Source organism: Bufo bufo, chromosome 3 (genome assembly GCF_905171765.1).
Source record: "Bufo bufo chromosome 3, aBufBuf1.1, whole genome shotgun sequence".
In the NCBI taxonomy this organism is placed as follows: Eukaryota; Metazoa; Chordata; class Amphibia; order Anura; family Bufonidae; genus Bufo; species Bufo bufo.
Genome location: NC_053391.1, coordinates 664,823,301 through 664,843,802, shown reverse-complemented (window position 1 = coordinate 664,843,802; position 20,502 = coordinate 664,823,301). Strand labels below are relative to the sequence as shown.

Sequence of the window (20,502 nt, the reverse complement as noted above, 5' to 3'; positions counted from 1 at the left end):
GAATAGATTTTACCTGAAATAGCGTAAAAAAAATCATACTTTCCTCCTCAATTTGCTCGCGACGGCATGGCAGTCGCTATCTTGATTGAAGATCACACACAAAATCCTGTGCGCGGTGATGTAAGACGTCACCAAGCCGTCCGGCGTGATGGCGTCATCTCGGGCCGCGTGATTTTTCGCACCAGATCTTCAATCAAGGCGGCGGCTGATCAATCGCGAGCAAATGGAGGCGGTAAGTATGATTTCATTTATTGTTCTGTTATTTTTACACTGTGTTTTTACTATCAGATGGCGTGATTATGTATGATCGCGGCATCTGAAGGGTACAATGACGGGGAGCGGCGAAATCACAGATCCCTGTCATTGCACCCACTGCTTACAAAGAAATGCACTTTGTGATGAAGAAATTCATAACAAAACAAAGTATTTAGTGAAATTCAGCGAAGCCGAATCAGGTTTTTCAATACTTTGCTCATCTCTAGTTATGAGCAATACATGAACCTGTATGGGCCATATGCTTAATATTTATCTTGGGGCTGTGCGCTGCTGTGACGGGGACCCAATGGCAGGGAAGGCAGCCCGATGCCTTCCTTATGCATTATGGCTGCCTTCCGTGAGAGCCTGTGAGATCCAGCTGTAACACCCCAGAGTGTTGTTACCACTTCTGCACCTTGCTACTGTCTTTATTAGTCTAACCTCATGTCATCTTATGCATTTATTTCCAGGTCCTTTATATGGTGCAATCAGTGGCATTGCGAGGGGGGTGCGGGCCGCACCCGGTGACACCAGTGACTCTGATGGTGGCAGCGGCAGGGCACAGGGAGATGAGCGTTTGATGGCTGTGCTGCGGCGGGGCAGGGGAGGGAGAGGCGTGTCCCTTCCCTGTTCCTCTGATAAGCTGCCGGCACTAGGCCGGCAGCCTATCACAGGCCGGTGCAGGTGGCGCGATGACGTCATCGCACCGCCTGAGCCGTACAGCGCGGGACACAGGCCGGAAGAGGCCTGCATCGCATCGCTGACATGGAGGTAAGTATAAGGCCTCTTGCACACAAACGTGTGCGCCCCGTGGTCGTGCTGTGGCCCACAAAATGCGGGCCTCAATGCACAAGCACAGTCCGTGGGGCAGCCGCAGCGTATCGCGGACCCATTCACTTTAATGGGTCTTTGATCCGACTGTTCCGCAAAAAGATAGGACATGTTCTATCTTTTTGCGGAACGGAAGTACGGGACGAAACCCTACGGTAGCACTCCATAGTGCTTCCATAGGGTTCCGTTCCAAGCTTCCGTTCCGCACCATTCCGCATCTCTGGATTTGCGGACCCATCGAAGTGAATGGGTCCGCATCCGTGATGCGGAATGCCCACAGAACGGCACCCGTGTATTGCGGATCCGCAAATGCGGTCCGCAATATGGCAACGGGGTGCACACGTTTATGTGCAGGAGGCCTAAGTGTTTTTTTTTTTTTTAAATGTACAATACTTTAAAGTTTTACTGGCACATGAGGGGGCCTCTAGTTACTGGCACATGATGGGGGGGCTCTTGTTACTGGCGCATGATGGGGGGCTCTTGTTACTGGCACATGATGGGGGGTGCTCTTGTTACTGGCACATGATGGGGGGGCTCTTGTTACTGGCGCATGATGGGGGGCTCTTGTTACTGGCACATGATGGGGGGTGCTCTTGTTACTGGCACATGATGGGGGGGCTCTTGTTACTGGCACAAGAAGGGGGGCTCTTGTTACTGGCACATGATGGGGGGTGCTCTTGTTACTGGCACATGATGGGGGGGCTCTTGTTACTGGCACAAGAAGGGGGGCTCTTGTTACTGGCACATGATGGGGGGCTCTTGTTACTGGCACATGATTGGGGGGCTCTTGTTACTGGCACATGATTGGGGGGGCTCTTTTTACTGGCACATGATGGGGGGCTCTTGTTACTGGCACATGATTGGGGGGCTCTTGTTACTGGCACATGATTGGGGGGGCTCTTGTTCCTGGCACATGATGGGGTGCTCTTGTTCCTGGCACATGGTTGGGGGGCTCTTGTTACTGGCACATGATTGGGGGCTCTTGTTACTGGAACATGATGGGGGGCTCTTGTTACTGGCACATGATTGGGGGGCTCTTGTTACTGGCACATGATTGGGGGGGCTCTTGTTACTGGCACATGATGGGAGGCTCTTGTTACTGGCACATGATGGGGGGTGCTCTTATTACTGGCACAAGATGGGGGGTGCTCTTGTTACTGGCACATGATTGGGGGCATCTATGGGGCAAATTTTACTGGCACATTATTGGGGGGAATCTATGGGGGCAATTATTACTGGCATATTATTGGGGGCACTTATTACTGGCACATTATTGGGGGCACTTATTACTGGCACATTATTGAAGGCACTTATTACTGGCACATTATTGGTGGGCACTATATGGGGGGTGCTCTTATTACTGGCACACGATGGGGGGTGCTCTTATTACTGGCACACGATGGGGGTGCTCTTATTACTGGCACATGATTGGGGGGGCTCTTGTTACTGGCACATGATTAGGGGGGCTCTTATCACTGGCACATGATGGGGGGTGCTCTAATTACTGGCACATGATGGGGGGTGCTCTTATTACTGGCACATGATGGGGGGTGCTCTTGTTACTGGCACATGATAGGGGGTGCTCTTGTTACTGGCACATGATTGGGGGGGTCTCTTGTTAGTGGCACATGATTTGGGGGGCTCTTGTTACTGGCACATAATGGGGGGCTCTTGTTACTGGCACATGATGGGGGGTGCTCTTGTTACTGGCACAAGATGGGGGTGCTCTTGTTACTGGCACAAGATGAGGGGTGCTCTTATTATTGGCACATGATTGGGGGAGCTCTTGTTACTGGCACATGATTGGGGGGGCTCTTGTTACTGGCACATGATGGGAGGCTCTTGTTACTGGCACATGATGGGGGGTGCTCTTATTACTGGCACAAGATGGGGGGTGCTCTTGTTACTGGCACATGATTGGGGGCATCTATGGGGCAAATTTTACTGGCACATTATTGGGGGGAATCTATGGGGGCAATTATTACTGGCATATTATTGGGGGCACTTATTACTGGCACATTATTGGGGGCACTTATTACTGGCACATTATTGAAGGCACTTATTACTGGCACATTATTGGTGGGCACTATAGGGGCATCTACTGAGGCCACAAAGAAGGGGTATTTTTTATGGGGGGGCTCTGTACAGTAGCATTTTATACTAATACACATTATGGTGGGTACTATGGGGAAGGGGGAGAGGAGTACTATGGAGTCATCTACTGGGGCACTATATATGGGGCATTTTATACTGGTACATTATGGGGGGCACTAGGAGGAAGGGGGGAGAGGAGCACTATGGGGCATTTACTGGGGGCACTATATAGCGGCATTTTATACTGGCACATTATGGGGGCACTTTGGGGACATTAGTTCAACTGGGGGCATTACAAGGGGGTATTTTTTGCACTGTCACTTTATAAGGAGAATTATTTCTACTGGGGGGGGGCATTGTGGTGGGCTTTATTACTCCCCCATGGTATGAGCCCCCTAGTAGCAGCACCAGCATCTCCCTGCTCTGCTATCCCTCTGCCCCTTCTCCAAATCCTTATTATGAAATCTTTCTCATTAGGATAAAACACAACATCAGCTCCGCCGAGCCCCCGGCCAAAGTGTGGAAGTGGTGTCCGAGATCCCCAAGGGCCAAGCCAAGTAATTGTGTGTTTTTATGTGAAATATGTTTATGTTATACACATATAGCATACACTGTGCCACACAATATACAGTATACCGCTACACTGTGCCCCACAATATACAGTATACCGCTACACTGTGCCCCACAATATACAGTATACCTCTACACTGTGTAGTCTGTTCTCTAAGCACCATTGTTTTGTGGTGGCGGACAGAAAATAATCTGGAAGTGCCCCTCCCGAGACCAGGATCTGGATCTGCCACTGCCCAGTAAGCGATCTGACTGCTAGCACATATCCCCCATCAGCGATCGGGGGGGGGGGGGGTCTGCTGAGCTAATGGATACCCCCCTACGGCAGTAGCACCCCCATAGCCCCCATATATGGCTAAAAGATTATTGCTTCAGGGTGGGGGGTAACAGCATTTTCTACTGCACCGGGTGACACCAGCCATAGCAACGCCACTGGGTGCAATAAAAATATTTCTATGCAACTGTTTTATTAAATGTAATTTACCTGGTTCACCAGCAGGTGGCAGAAAATATGGCAGAGCTGTACTTAGGTACAATAGAGCTTTCATTTCCATTCTAACCCCCCTCTGTGGAGAAGTGGGCTAGCCCTATTTCCTGAAGGAAGGGTGGGGACCAGTTAGTTCCAGTCTAGCTTACCCCCAGCTAGGGGAAAGGTGTGCAGGGGCACGAGCACCTTAAGCTCTGCTGGCCATGGAGGCCAAAGTTTGAATCCTCAGGAGTCAGGAGGAAAGTTCCCTGGCATAACCTAGATTCAGACTACAAAGAGAAGTGCAGCATACAGAAGAAGCTGAGACATACAGTCAACCTGTCAGTACAGCAGAGCCAGAGAGAAACAGATGTAGCAGAGTTGAGTTTGCCTGCCAGTTTTAATGCTAAAGCCTGCTGGAACCAAGACAAAGCCTGTAAACTGTTTTGGAGAACGTGTATGCAAAGTAAAGCTGCTGTTCAACTATATACAAAGTCTGGACTAAATCTTTCTTTCAAATCCCTCAATTATTCCCCCTATTTATTACTTTGGAGCCAAAGCCTGGGGTCCAGCCATATCCAGGTAGGAGCACCATGACACACATAAAGAGACTAGAGATGAGAGAATCTAAGCTGCTGAAGTGGATTTCATTCCGAATTTCAGGAAAAATTTGATTCGCACCGAATGAGAATTTCCTCACGCTTCGTGGTAACGAATCACGTGTGAGGACATGGAGAAATAAACTCTGGGAAGGCGGGATAACCCATAATGCCATGCATGCAGCCAATCAGCAGCCAGCCAGCCCTGTGATGTCACAGCCCTATAAATAGCCTCAACAATCTTAGATTCTGCCATTTACCAGTGTACTTAGTGCAGGGAGAGACGTCAGCAGGTGCTAGGGACAGTGATAGAAAAAACATCATTGTGCTGAGACAAACGATTTATAAGTGCAGGAAAAGATTATTCATGGTGTAAGGAAAGGATCGGGAGGAATCATTCCACAGCGTTTATGTAGAACAGGGTTCAGTCCGGGAGGTGACAGCCTGGGTAATAGGAACATTCCTATTACACCTTGCAGCACTGACTGAGGATCCAAATTGCCATTATACAGCTCTGTAATTCCAGCAAACCGTTCTTATTGTGGTGGAAGTGCTGTTTGACACATGCATTAACAGGGGTTATTTCAACACAATATTTCTACATTTTATTTGCCCTAATGCGGTGCAGTTGTTCTAAAGAATTTTTTGGCTTGTATTAGTGGGAAAAAAGGGCTTATTAGTAATTGTGTGGTAAATTTTGTGAAAATTACAGCCCTTTTTAGCGTGTATTAGTGGCAAAAGTAAAATATATTTGCCGCTCAGTGGTGCAGTTATCTGTTTTAAAGCCCTTTTTTGCGTGTATTAGTGGAAAAATATCTTTACCACTCAGCGGTGCAGTGATATATTCTAAAGACCAGTTTGCCGTGTACTGTATTACTGGTGAAATAAAAATATATTCGCGTCCAGCGTTGCACTTATCTGTTGAAAAGCCTGTTGTGTTGTGTAAAAGTTGACAAAAATTAGGGCCTAATTGCCCTTGTGCGATGCAGGGATATACTCTAAAGCCCAGTTTGCCGTGTATTACTGGCGAAATAAAAATACAGTATATTTGCCGTTCATCATTGCACTTATTTGTTGAAAAGCCTTCTATGTAAAAGTAGAAAAAAAATAGGGCCTAATTGCCATTAAGCGGTGCAGTCATATATTCTAAAGCCCTTTTTGCGGTATGGACAGAATTATGTAGTGGTGACATTTTTATGTGAAACAGGCTTTTTTGGGGAAAATTGATGGGTGATTGTAGACTTTGTTCTGTATGAACCGATGTTTTACTGTATGTTAAAAATTGTTTAAAAAAAAATTGTTGTGAAAATTGATAGGTTATTGTAGACTTTGTTCTGTTTGTACCGATGTTTTATGTTGAAAAACCTTTAGTGTAGTGTAAAAGTGGGAAAAAATTTAGTTTGGAAAATTGATGGGTGATTGTAGACCTTGTTTTGTATGAACAGATGTTATATGTTGAAAAGCCTTAAGTGTAGTATAGCCTTGACCCTAAGTTCACACCTGAGCGTTTTACAGCGCGTTCAAACGCGCTGTAAAACGCTCAACACATGAAAACCAATGCTTCCCTATGGGAATGGTTCTCACCTGGGCGTTTTACAGCGCGTACAATCGCGCTGTAAAACGCCCGACGCATAATCAAGTTCTTGAGCTTCTTTGGGGCGTTTTGACGCGCGTTTGTGGCCATAGGACACTGCAGTCAATTACACAAACGCTCGTCAAACGCGCGTTTACTATTGCAAAAAACGCGCATAAAAACGCGCGACAAAAACGCGCGTAAAACGCGCGTCTGAGAAACACTCAGGTGTGAAAGCAGGGTTAGTGTGACTCCTTTCGCCCAGGCAAACAAGGTGCAGAACAGCGTGAGCGTGATGAGAAGGGTCGCACATGGCTACATGCCTCCAACATAATTCTTGGATCTCTACATGAAAATAATGTATTTGCTGTAAATCGCGAGTAGTGATGAGCGGCATAGGCAATATTCAAATTTGCGATATTTCAAAAAATTTTGGCCGAATATTCGCCACCTCCAGTTATTATTTACCAAATTGCAAAAATCGGCAATGTAATATATTTGTGATAAAAATTTGCAATTAAAATATTCGCGATCAACACTAAGGGGTAGGCAACTTTCCTATTGGTTGCTAGGGATGTTGCTAAGTGCTGATATTCGCGATCAATTTGCGATTCATGATTAGAATATTCATGATCAACACTATTCGCGAATACGAATATATAGCACTATATTCTAAATATTCGCAAATTCTCGAAGTGGCGATATTCGCGATTAAAATTCGCGATTCGAATATTCGTGCTCAACACTAATCGCAAGAGGGGCATAGTTGGAGACATTGACTTCACAAGAGATACAGAGCAGCGGAGTTCAGCCACCTTTATTTGCTTCCCGCTGTTTATTGCTCCTGAATTGAAATTGGGGCAACCAGCTTCAGCTTCCACTAATGTGTATGCCTACGGAGTCCTTTTGTTATGGCTTTGCACAGGGAGCAGGATTGTTCTGCACAATTCTGATGGAACCCTTGATCTTAAGAAACTGGACTTGGACTCCAAAGCAGAGGCTCTCCTGTCATGTCTTGTGTGCTGTGGAGATCTAATGCAGACGGAGCACATAAAAACACATGAATATTTTCAACTTACCGAAGCTGCTTGATTTAACCCTTTAAGGACCAGCGTACATGTTGCAGGAGCTGCGCCCGCCCGATCAGCACAGGGGTCCGGGAGTCACTGATAACATGAATATTTTAAACTTACTGAAGCTGCTTGATTTTATTGTGAATAGATGGTAAAGGCAAAGTCTGCTGGTGTGTTGTCATCAGCGTCTTCATTATGTTTGCTGCTGGATCCACGATGACGTAATTCGGTCCATATAGCAAAAGGAGGTCTACAATCACCCATAAATTTTCCAGAAAAAAAGCCTGCTTCACATAAAAAAACTTCAACAATGAAAGAATAATGCAATTCGGTTCATTTGGTTATTGGTCTTACGATCAGAGGAAGGGCAAAATAATCAGTGACGTCAACACACACTTACTGCTGACATCCTCTCCACTCTGTCGGGGGGCTCTACTTGTATAAGCGTTTAATAGAACAGGTTCTGTAGACATCTATGTGGAATCCGCTGACGACGGTGTAAAAGGAGTGCGCTTCTTCTTGGCGCTAATATCGACCTGTAAGGCTGAGTTCACACTGGAGTTATTTGGTCAGTTTTGGCCCCGTGACTGCCCTAATAAGTGAAGTGTGCAGTGATTCTAAGAGCGACGTCATCTGCATGTCATACTGACTCACAGTATTATTTCACTACCACAGCAGACTCCCTATGCGTGTTACTGCAAGGCACAGTGTTCTACACCACTATAAAGGCTGTCTGCAGCCAGGAAATAACAGTTTTTTTTTTACATAATTCGCCGAAAATTTATTTTTCCCCCAAAAATTTGGCAAACTGGCGAATCAAATTTTTGAAAAATTCTCTAATCTCTAAAAGGGACATTTTAGGCCGCACTATACCACTCAGCATTCCTACACCTGGGACTCGCACTTTATATATGGAGGGCCCTAGGGGGAGGCGCCCGTTGCACAGCCCCCTGGATCTCACAGACAGGAAGCTGTTAGTGTACACTGGCAATACACTTGCAGCCAATGCATTACAATACAGAATTATTGTAATGCATTGTAAAGGGGATCAGACCCCCAAAAGTTAAATTCCCAGAGTGGGACAAAAAAATTAAGTAAAAAAATATGTAAAAAAATAAAGTTTTACAAAACAATTTAACATTTCAAGTAAAAAAAAAGCGTATTTTTTCCAAAATAAAGTTAAAAAATAGGGAAAAAGAGAAAAGTAGACATATTGGGTATCTCCGCGTCTGTATTACCTGGCTCTATAAAAATGTTACATGAACCACCCAGCTAGGTGAACTCTATAAAAAAAAACAACAGTGCCAAAACAGCCATTTTTTTGTCACCTTGCCTCACAAAAAGTGTAAAACCAAGCGATCAAAAAGTCTTATGTACCCCAAAATGGTACTAATCAAACTGTTATCTCATCCTGCAAAAAATGAGACCCTACCTAAGACAATCGCCAAAAATATAAAAAAAAATATAGCTCTCAGAAAATGGCAACACAAAAACAAGATTTTATTCTGTTCAAAAAGGCTTTCACTGTGGAAGGCCTCATGCACACGACTGTTGTTTTGGTCCGCATCCGAGCCGCAGTTTTTGTGGCTTGGATGCGGACCCATTCACTTCAATAGGTCCGCAAAAGATGCGTGTTTTGCAGAGGCCACGGTCGTGTGCATAGAGGCCTAAAACTTAACAAAAATAGAACGATAGACATATTAGGTATCGCTACGTCCGTAACAACCTGCTCTATAAATATATCACATGAGATGGCCCCTTAGGTGAATGCTGCAAAAATAAAAGAAAAAGAAAACTATGCCAAAACAGCCATATTTTTTTACCTTGCCTAACAAAAAGTGTAATACCAAGTGATCAAAAAGTCTTATGTACCCCAAAATGGTACCAGTGAAAATGTCACCTCATCCTGCAAAAAATTAGCCCCCACATAAGACATTGTGATGTGCTTTTTCTACTGTTACCCCTTGTGCAAATGAAAAATGTGGGGCTAAAGCAACATTATATTGGAAAAAATGAAACTTTTCATTTTCACAGCCAAGTGTTTCCAAATTCCGTAAAACACTTAGGGGTACAAAGTGCTCAGTACCCCCCTTAGTATATTCTTTAAAGCGAACCTTTCACCTGAATTTCACTTAATAAACTATCAAAAGTACCTTATAGATCATCCTCATTGTGTTATCATACAGTCTTGTCCCGCTTTTCTACCATGTATATGCATGAAAAAATCGCCTTATAAAGTACTCTTCTCCAGCTCCACAAGTCACGTTAGAAGTCAAGGGGGTAGCCCTTCCCTCACTCCAGGCTGTAACTCCCCTGCCCTAACCCCACCTCTATGCAGTCTAATTGACACCCGGCTCAGTCGCCGGGACCGCGGTTGTACAGGCGGCGCATGCGCCGTCGGACTCAAGCGCGATCCTGTAACGGAATCGCGCATGCGCCATCCCCGATGCCTGCCTGTCTTCAAGATAGCCATCTAATTAAATCTGGCTTTGTCACGTGTATATCTATGTATAGATAGAAAGCCCCATGAAATATGCAGAGTTTTTGACATATAATACCTGCTGAATATGATAACAATGCTCCAGATGATCACTGGCTTGCGATCTGAGGCAAGTCAACAGTGATCACGTGGACGCATGGAGCGTGAAGATCGGGGCGCGCGCGTGAGGAAGAGAAGACAGACAGGCATCGGGGACGGCGCATGCGCGATTCAGTTACAGGATCACGCTTGAGTCCGACGGCGCATGCGCCGCCTGTACAAGCGCGGTCCCGGCGACTGAGCCGGGTGTCAATTAGACTGCATAGAGGTGGGGTTAGGGCAGGGGAGTTACAGCCTGGAGTGAGGGAAGGGCTACCCCCTTGACTTCTAACGTGACTTGTGGAGCTGGAGAAGAGTACTTTATAAGGTGATTTTTTCATGCATATACATGGCAGAAAAGCGGGACAAGACCGTGTGCTAACACAATGAGGATGATCTATAAGGTACTTTTGATAGTTTATTAAGTGAAACGCAGGTGAAAGGTTCGCTTTAAGGGGTGTAGTTTCCAAAATGTGGTCACTTTTTGAGGGTTTCCACTGTAGGGGTACATCAGGACCTCTTCAAATACAAAGTGGTGCTTAAAAACCATTCTAGCAAAATCTGCCTCCAAAATCCATATGGCGCTCCTTTCCTTCTGACCACTGCCACGTGCCCATAGATCAGTTTACTGCCACATATGGGGTATTTCTGTAAACTGCAGAATCAGAGTAATATATATTGAGTTTTATTTTGCTGTTAACCCTTGCTGTGTTGCAAGAAAAAATTGATTAACATAAAAAAATCTACCAAAAAAGTGAAACTTTGAAATTTTACCTCCATTTTCCTTTAATGGAACACCTCAAGGGTTAATGAAGTTTGTAACATCAGTTTTGAATAATTTTAGGGGTGTAGTTTCTCAAATAGGGTAATTTATGGGTGGTTTCCATTACATAAGCTCCTCAAAATAACTTTATAACTGAATTGGTGCTCAAAAAATGGTTTTGGAAATTTTGTTGAAAAATTGCTTCTAAACTTCTAAGCCTTCTAATGTCCTGAAAAAATTAAATGACATTTACAAAATGATTACAAACAAACAAAATGGCTGCACACCATTATATATACAAACAATAGAGCTAAGAAATGGGGGTCAATCTAGATAAAAGTGGTACAATACCGACTATAAATGAGTAATGGAAGCTCTTAGCGCACATACGTGTCGGTACGTTTGTAGCTGGTTCCTACACTGTGCAGCCATTTTGTTTTTTGTAATTATGTTTGCTTCATGGATATGCACCTGTGATTCTGAAGGTTCTAGTCTAAATTTTCTTGCAATATATTGAGGGTAGCACCTCTTTTAGACTGAACACGCCCATCTACCTGGGACTTCTGAGCAGAGTACGTTTGTAGCTGGTTCCTACACTGCCCTGAATATTGTAGGCTTAGGTAAGTCCAAAGGGAGGCAGTATATTATATTTAGTGATAGGGACCCATCTGCTGAAGCCACCTTGACGCCTGGTAGATGGGCCCGACACGTATGTGCGCTAAGAGCTTCCATTACTCATCTATAGTCGGTATTGTACCACTTTTATCTAGAATGACCCCCATTTCTTAGCTCTATTGTTTACATATATAACGGTGTGCAGCCATTTTGTTTTTTGTAATTATGTTTGCTTCATGGATATGCACCTGTGATTCTGAAGGTTCTAGTCTAAATTTTCTTGCAATTTACAAAATGATGCCAACATAAAGCAGACATATGGGGAATGTTAAGTAATAAATGTTTTATGAGGTATCACTTTCTGTTTTAAAAGCAGAGAAATTTAAATTTTGAGAATTGCGAATTTTTCAAAATTTTTGGGAAATTTGGGATTTTTTTCATAAAGGTGAAATATATTGACTCAAATTTATGACTGTCATGAAGTGTCAGAATGGCTTGGATAAGTAAAAGTGTTCCAAAGTTATTACCACATAAAATGACACATGTCAGATTTGCAAAAATCGACCTGGGATTTAAAGGGGTTGTCTGAGTTACTTTTTGTTCTTTCTATGTTTCTAACTAGGCAAATGAAAGAACTTTACAATTCACTTACTTTATCTCCAGTTGCTGCTTTCTCAGATTTCACTAAGGGTCACATGACCTATGATGTCAGCTTCTCTCCCTGCTCTGATGATGTTTCGTGCACAAGCCTGAGAAAACAGATCTGTGTCTGTACACGAGACATCACTTGTGCTGGCCACGTTCCCCTGCACTGCCGGCTGCTGTTGTCTGCTCTCTCCCTGGATTCTTGAAAAAAAAAAAAAACATTAACCCCTTCAGCTGCACAGACTCAGGGCTGAAGGCTTTACTGAGTAGCTGCAGGCAGTGAGGAGACAAATGCTGGGCACAGGAGCTGACAGACTAGAGGAGTTCTGCAGAGCATTGCACAAGAACAGGTAGGGGGAAGATCGTGTGTCATTGTACAGCTGGGACTTGTAGTCCTACAAACACAACATGCTGCTGAGTCTCCCAGCAGGCAGACAAATCACTCAGGACAGCACTTGTATTCACTCCCTTTGCAGAGCAGGGAGAGGGTCAGAGATTGTTGTTATTGCAGGTAACCAAAGGGCCAGAAGAGAACCAGGGAAATGAGGAAATATTGATTTTTTTGCCTAAAACTTGCTTAGTTTAGTTATATATTGCTGCCCATCAGATTTACAGTGCTATATATTTTTTTTCATAACTCGGACAACCCCTTTAAGGTGTAAAGTGGCTTGGTACTGAAAAGGTTAATAAGCATTATTCCAACAATAATATATTTAATAATAATAATAAAATAAAAAGAATATAACCTGCAAAACCACTTGTTAATTCTATGTGTACACATTTGCTGCCTAGGGAGGCTTGCTTGAAAATATAGCCTTGCTATAAGGCCTCATTCACAAAACCATATGCGTTTTGCGGTCTTCAAACTGCGTATCTGTAAAAATACGGATAGTGGCAGTGTGCATGCTGAATTTGCCTCGGTCCCAATAGTAGAAAGGGGCATTCTTGTCCACAAAACGGACAAAAATAGGACATGTTCTATAATTTGCAGGAAGGGCATGTGGATGCAGGCAGCACACGGATGACATCTGTGTACCGTCCGCATTAGGGATGAGCGAATCGACTTCGGATGAAACATCCGAAGTCGATTCGCATAAAACTTTGCTCCAATGCTGTACAGAGCAGGAGCGCCGTACAGTATTAGAATGTATTGGCTCCGATGAGCTGAAGGTACCACTTGGAACCGAACCGAGTTCAGGAAATGTTTTTTTACAGTACAAATTAATTTATGAAGTTATTACGCAAAGTCTCACGAGACTTCGCGAAGTAATAACTTCGGCTCATTGGAGCCAATACATTCTAATACTGTACAGAGCTCCTGCTCTGTACAGTATTGGAATGAAGTTTTATGCGAATCGACTTTGGATGCTCATCCCTAGTCCGCATTTTTTGTGGTTCCATAGAAATGAATGCGTCCGCATAAAAATGCGAAACTGGCGCAGACCCAAATGACAGCTGTAATAAAGAAGAATGTAGATACTTCTCATCCACCAAACATGATAGTTTAGCTCCACTTTAAATTCAGCTAGAGGGATCTGACTAGATGTACCTCAATAACCAATTGTCCAGCTCATTTTTGCACGAAAGGAGGCTAGATGGAGAAAGGAAAAATTATTGAGCATATTTTACGTTTTTTTTGTTCTTTTCTTTCTTTAGTTAGGTCAGGTTGACCATATTTGCTCTTGTCCCCACTTTGAATTCCATTTTGAAGCTTTAGTTGAAATACGAAAGTGAAGAAACATTGCGGCCCAGAGTTCTGTGCATGGATCCAAGGGATTTCTGGGGGTTTACACAGAAAAAAAAAGCTTTACGTGACTGACTGTCCTTGAACATCTTTATGTGACTTAAATTGGTTCAAAATTCTGCGATGATTATTATCTTCATACGTCTTTATACTGGTGAGAGCTCCATTTTTCAGTTACAGGGCTCCAAATTTCCTACATAATAAAATCCTAGCTAAAGTGTTTTTGGCAGTCACCATGCACTAAAAATGACATGACAACCTTATTCCGCAGGTCGGTACCATTACAGCGATTACTTTCCATTGTGTTTTGCTACTTCTTTGCAATCTGATATATATTCTGAAAGCTATAACTTTTTTATTTTTCTGTCTACAGAGCTTTCTGGGGGCTCATTTTTCTGCTGGGCAAGCTATAGTTGTTATTGGTACCATGATGGGGTACATACAACTTTTTGATTACTTTCTATCAACTTGGCTATTTTCATTTTTATTCCGTCACGGCGTTCACTACACATGATCAATATTGTTGTAATTTAAAGGGAACCTGCTACCATGAAAATGCCATGTAAGGTACAGGCACCATATTCTAGAGCAGGAGGAGCTGAGCAGATTGATATATAGTTTTATAGCAGAAGATTTAGTATAAGTTGTAATTTATTCATGTAAATTCCTGCTCATTTTGAACTTTAAAGTCCAGGAGGCGGTCCTATCTGTAATTGAGCCTTCTCCCTATGATTGTGTATACAGAGATAGCTGTCAATCACAGATAGCTCCGCCTCCTTTGGACTTCAGAGCCCAGAATGAGCAGGAAATTAAATGTATAAAATACAAGTTATGAATCTTTTTTTATAAAACTATACATCAATCTGCTCAGCTCCTCCTGCTCTATAACATGCTGCCTGTGGCTATAACGCCATATTCATTGTGACAGGTTCCCTTTAAAAGTTTTGACATTTTCGTACGCAGCAATACCAATGATGTTTATTTTTTTATTGTTTAAATATTTATTTTTGTATGCAAAATTGGACAAGGGGGTGAATATAATTTTTTACATTAGTGTTTTTTTTAAATATTTTTTAAAATACTTTTTCATTTATTTATTTTTACTCTTTAGTTCCCATAGTAGAATTGTACATGCAATTGTTTCATTGCTTATACCATATACTGCTTGCAGTCTACAGTATTTTTTATAGTCTGCCTGTCAGGCCATGCCTTGGGCTCTGCATCCCAGACAGCTTGCTATGACAGGTCTGGGAGCCTTCATGTCATAGCTACTGATTGGAGACCTGTGATTTCGCCATGGGGGCTCTGATCAGAGAGCAGAGGGAGCCCTCTCGAGTGGCGGATTGGCCATAGACCCTACAGGGAAATTTCCTGCTGGGCCAATGCCTAGAAGGGCTACCCAAGCCCTCCTCACAGTTGCCGACCAGGTACATACTGATCTGATTCTCACCTACTCACCTAGACAGCAGCTGTCACCGCCACTTCTGTGAGAAGGTCTGACAAACGTCCTTCTCTACCTCTTGCATGATGTTCTTTGTTTTGGTTTCACTTTCTCATCTCATTTTCTTCTCCCAGGTGTCACCTATTTAGACTAATCCTCTTTCCTTTATATTCCCTCCCATACTGCCTCACTTTGCGGTTTATACTACTTCCTGGATTGAAGTGTTCACTGCTGGAGTCTTCTGCTGCTGCTTGTTCAGATAAATCCTTTCATGTATTGTGTTTCCTTGCTGGCTTGATTCTAGGTGACCCTGACTCCCTCCGTATGAAGTGCAGGGAGCCGGTGGTCGTGTCCCCTCACTATTATAGGGTTTTCAGGTGTCACAAAGTCTTAGGTACTGGGGTATACAATGGTCTACCTTTGAGACCCTTGTATGTGCTTAGCAGTCAGGGTTAGCTCTTAGGGTTTTATAGTGGTCACCTATATGCTCCTTAGTTTGGGATCTTGCCAGTCGGACGTTTATTCATAACTTCCAGCTATCTGCAACTTCATCCGTGACATTATAAACCGCCATTACCGTCTTAAGCATGGATCCGGTTTCAGCCTTGATTGACCGCATGCAGGGTCTTTAACTGGAGGTAGCAGATCTCCGTAAAACTGTGTCTCAGTTTTAGGTGACCGGTTCTGCTTGCGTTCATGGAGTTTGTTCCGAGCCTAAGATCTCGCTTCCGGATATGTTCTCCGGGGGTAGTGAGAATTTTGTTTGCTTTAGAGAGGCTTGCAAAGTCCATTTTCGCCTACTTCCCCATTACTCTGGTGATGAGGAGCAGAGGGTGGGGATCATCATCTCGCTGCTCAGAGATAACGCTCAGTCTTGGGCCTTTTCGCTTCCGGTGGGGGCACGGCCCCTCCGATCGGTGGATGAATTTTTTGTAGCCCTGGGGCAGATATATGATGACCCGGATTGTATTGTTCTGGCTGAATCTAAACTGCATTTTTTATGCCAGGGTAAACACTCCGCAGAGATATATTGTTCTGAATTTCGGAGATGGGCAGCTGATACTGGTTGGACTGATGCTGCATTCCGAAGTCAATTTTGCCATGGTCTTTTGGAAAGATTGAAAGATGCATTCGCTTTTCATGAGAGACCAGCGTCGTTAGAGTCAGCCATGTCTCTAGCTGTTCGTATTGACAGGCGTCTTAGAGAGAGAGAGGAGACTACTCTTTCCTGTCATATTCAGCCCAAGGACAGTGGGGCTGTCTCATTCAGTGCGCAGGGGTCTCAGTCTGTCTCAATCCCCTCTGAGGAGGAGGCCATGCAGCTGGGTTTGCTTGCCTCTGATAGTAGAGGATTCAGCTCTCAGAGGAGGGTTTGTTTCTGTTGTGGGGGTATAAATCGTTAATGTTTGCACCTCTAGGAGATTCATGAAGTTTTCTGAGGGTAATAAAAACAAAACAAAACAAAACAAAAAAATAACTCTAAAACCTTTCCATTTGCTACTATTGGCAAAGTTGATGTGGAAATTGAAGGTTTGCAGTTTGCTTGTAGTTCCCGTTTTCTCCTACCTGCCAGGGTGGCGCTAGACAGCAAGAACATTGTGAGATTTTTGTAGATAGTGGAGCAGCTGTCAATCTCATTGATAATCAATTTGCAACAACGCATGGTTTCCAGGTATGCACTTTGGAAAAGGATAGACCTGTTTTTGCTATCGATTCCGCTCCACTTTCTCAAAGATCGTTAAAGGGCATAGTTCACAATATCCGTTTGACTGTGGGTGACGCTCAAGTTGAGGATATGTCATGTTTCGTCTTAAGCGGATTACCTACTCCTCTAGTGTTGGGGCTACCCTGGCTCACTAAACATAACCCCACCATTGATTGGCAAGCAAGGCAAATAAATGGTTGGAGTGAGTTTTGCAGAGAGAATTGCTTCACAGCATCTCTTTCAGAGGTTTCTACCAAGACTGTGCCATCTTTTCTCTCTGAATTTTCGGATGTGTTTTCCGAGAGTGGTGACCAGGAGTTGCCCCCGCACCGGGAGTACGGCTGCCCTATTAATCTCATCCCAGGCGCCAAGCTGCCAAAATCACGACTATACAATCTCTCCCAACCTGAAAGGGTCGCTATGCGTAAATATATCTCTGAGAGTCTGAGAAAGGGACACATCCGACCCTCGAAGTCACCTGTTGCCGCTGTTTGTTTTTTTTGTTAAGAAAAAAGATGCTTCTTTAAGACCTTGTCTGGATTTCAGGGAGCTGAACCGTATCACGATTCGTGACCCTTATCCGCTTCCTCTGATCTCTGACCTGTTTAACCAGATTGTTGGGGCTAAAGTTTTTTCTAAGTTGGATTTAAGAGGGGCATATAACCTAGTCAGTGAAGGGGACGAATGGAAGACGGCCTTCAATACCCCTGAGGGTCATTTAGAGAATTTGGTTTTGCCCTTTGGTTTGATGAATGCTCCGGCCGTCTTCCAACATTTTGTGAACAGCATTTTTTATCATTTAATGGGGAAATTTGTACTGGTGTATCTAGATGACATTTAGATTTTTTCTCCTGATTTCAAGACTCATTGGGACCACCTATGTCAGGTCTTGCTGAAATACCTTGGGGTGTCTTCTTTCCAAAATGGGGTCACTTGTGGGGTATTTATACTGCCCTGGCACTTTAGGGGACCTAAAGCGTGAGAAGTAGTTTGGAATCCAAATGCGTAAAAAATGCCCTGTAAAATCCTAAATGTGCTCTTTAGAATTTGGGCTCCTTTGCGCACCTAGGCTGCAAAAAAGTGTCACACATGTGGTATCGCCGTACTCAGAAGAAGTAGGGCAATGTGCTTTGGGGTGCAATTTTACATATACCCATACTGGGTGAGAGAAATATCTCTGTAAAAGACAACTTTTCCCATTTTTTTTATACAAAGTTGTCAATTTACAGAGATATTTCTCTCACCCAGCATGGGTAGATGTAAAAAGACACCCCAAAACACATTGCCCAACTTCTCCTGAGTACGGCGATACCACATGTGTGACACTTTTTTGCAGCCTAGGTGCGCAAAGGGGCCCAGATTCCAAGGAGTACCTTTTAGGAGGGCATTTTTAGACATTTGGATTCCAGACTTCTTCTCACGCTTTAGGGCCCCTAAAATGCCAGGGCAGTATAAATACCCCACATGTGACCCCATTTTGGAAAGAAGACACCCCAAGGTATTCCGTGAGGGGCATGGCGAGTTCATAGAAGATTTTTTTTTTTTGGCACAAGTTAGCGGACATTGATTTTTTTTTGTTTTTTTCTCACAAAGTCTCCCTTTCCGCTAACTTGGGACAAAAAGTTCAATCTTTCATGGACTCAATATGCCCCTCAGCGAATACCTTGGGGTGTCTTCTTTCCAAAATGGGGTCATTTGTGGGGTGTTTGTACTGCCCTGGCATTTGAGGGTCTCCGCAATCATTACATGTATGGCCAGCATTAGGAGTTTCTGCTATTCTCCTTATATTGAGCATACGGGTAATGAGATTTTTTTTTTCCGTTCAGCCTCTGGACTGAAAGAAAAAATGAACGGCACAGATTTCTTCATTCGCATCAATCAATGTGGATGAAAAAATCTCAGTCAAAAAAAAAAAAAGGAGGGGAAAGGCGTCTGCCAGGACATAGGAGCTCCGCCCAACATCCAAACCCACTCAGCCCGTATGCCCTGGCAAACCCGATTTCTCCATTCACATCAATCGATGTGGATGAATAAATCATTGCCGGAATTTTTTTATATATTTTTTTTATATACAAAGTGTTTGCCAATGCATATGAACACCGCCCCTCAGCTCATAAGCCTCGGCAAACGTATCTTTTTTACTGCAGAGGAGAAATCTCGGCAGCGCCGCATACACCGACTTTTGTGTAATCTGACAGCAGCGCAATGCTTCTGTCAGAATGCACATCAGTGCTGCAGCTGGTTCATCGGTTGGTCCACCTAGCAGGTAAAAAAACAAAACAAAACAAAAAAAACAGGCCGCAACGCAATCAATTTATTAACATTAACTTTATATAACATTTGAAACAGAACATTAACTTTTATAAACTTTATTGAACTTTTGGAACATTAACTTTTTTGCTTACCTGTGATTTTTTTAGGACAAACCTCTACTTCCCCACGGGACAATGTGCAAAGCGCAAATCGCCCAGAGATGTGGCGAAGTACATTATGCACTTTGTCCCAGATGAAAGGAGAGGTTTGCAGCAGCTGTGAGTGAAAGGGCCCTAAGACCCCTGTGTGCCTGTCCTGTGTCACGCAATCCCTATGCTAATAGTGTACCTGTGTGTGGTACTTCCGGAAACACTCCCCTAAGCATAGGGCAGGGTGGTCAGGGCAGTCAGGACAGAAATAGCGGGTGTCACGCCTTATTCCACTCCTGCTACAGACACAACATCTTTTTCGGGGTGGCGCTTGGATTGAGGTACCAGCAACGACACTGGGGAAATGTCGCTCGTGTAGACGGCTCACTACACTGGTGGTTGGGGCCACGGAACCTCCTGGATACATGAGGTTCTCGATGATCTCTTCCAGAAATTTGAGGAAGGATCCTGTTCTCCCAGCCTTACTTTAGAGAAGTACATAGCCAATTTAATTAAATATACAGACACCTTCTTATACCAGCGTCTGGTGCGGCGGGACACTAAATAAGGAGCCAACATCTGGTCATTGAAGTCCACCCCTCCCATGAGCAAATTATAGTCGTGGACCGAGAGGGGCTTTTCAATGACATTGGTTGCTCGTTCAATTTAGATTGTCGTGTCTGCGTGAATGGAGGAGAGCATGTAAACGTCACGCTTGTCTCTCCATTTCACTGCGAGCAGTTCTTCGTTACACAAGGCAGCCCTCTCCCCCCTTGCAGGACGGGTGGTAACGAGCCATTGGGGGAAGCCCCGGCGACTAGGTCGCGCGGTGCCACAGCAGCCAATTTGTTCTAGAAACAAATGCCTGAAGAGTGGCACACTTGTGTAGAAATTGTCCACATAAAGGTGGTACCCCTTGCCAAATAAGGGTGACACCAAGTCCCAGACTGACTTCCCACTGCTCCCCAGGTAGTCAGGGCAACCGACCGGCTCCAGGGTCTGATCTTTACCCTCATAGACACAAAATTTGTGCGTATAGCCTGTGGCCCGTTTACAGAGCTTATACAATTTGACCCCATACCGGTCAAATGTATTAGGGACTCGTCTATGCAGATGTTTTGCTCATGGGTATACAAATCTGCAAATTT

At 44.0% G+C, this 20,502-nt stretch overlaps 1 long non-coding RNA gene across 1 annotated transcript; it reads left to right on the top strand.

The window, feature by feature from the left end:
• The first annotated feature begins 6,459 nt into the window (after nucleotides 1-6,459).
• Nucleotides 6,460-18,409, top strand: LOC120994189. Its single transcript, XR_005777353.1, has 3 exons — nucleotides 6,460-6,633; nucleotides 10,352-10,355; nucleotides 18,398-18,409. It is a non-coding gene; the product is annotated as an uncharacterized LOC120994189 (long non-coding RNA).
• Nucleotides 18,410-20,502: the final 2,093 nt, after the last annotated feature.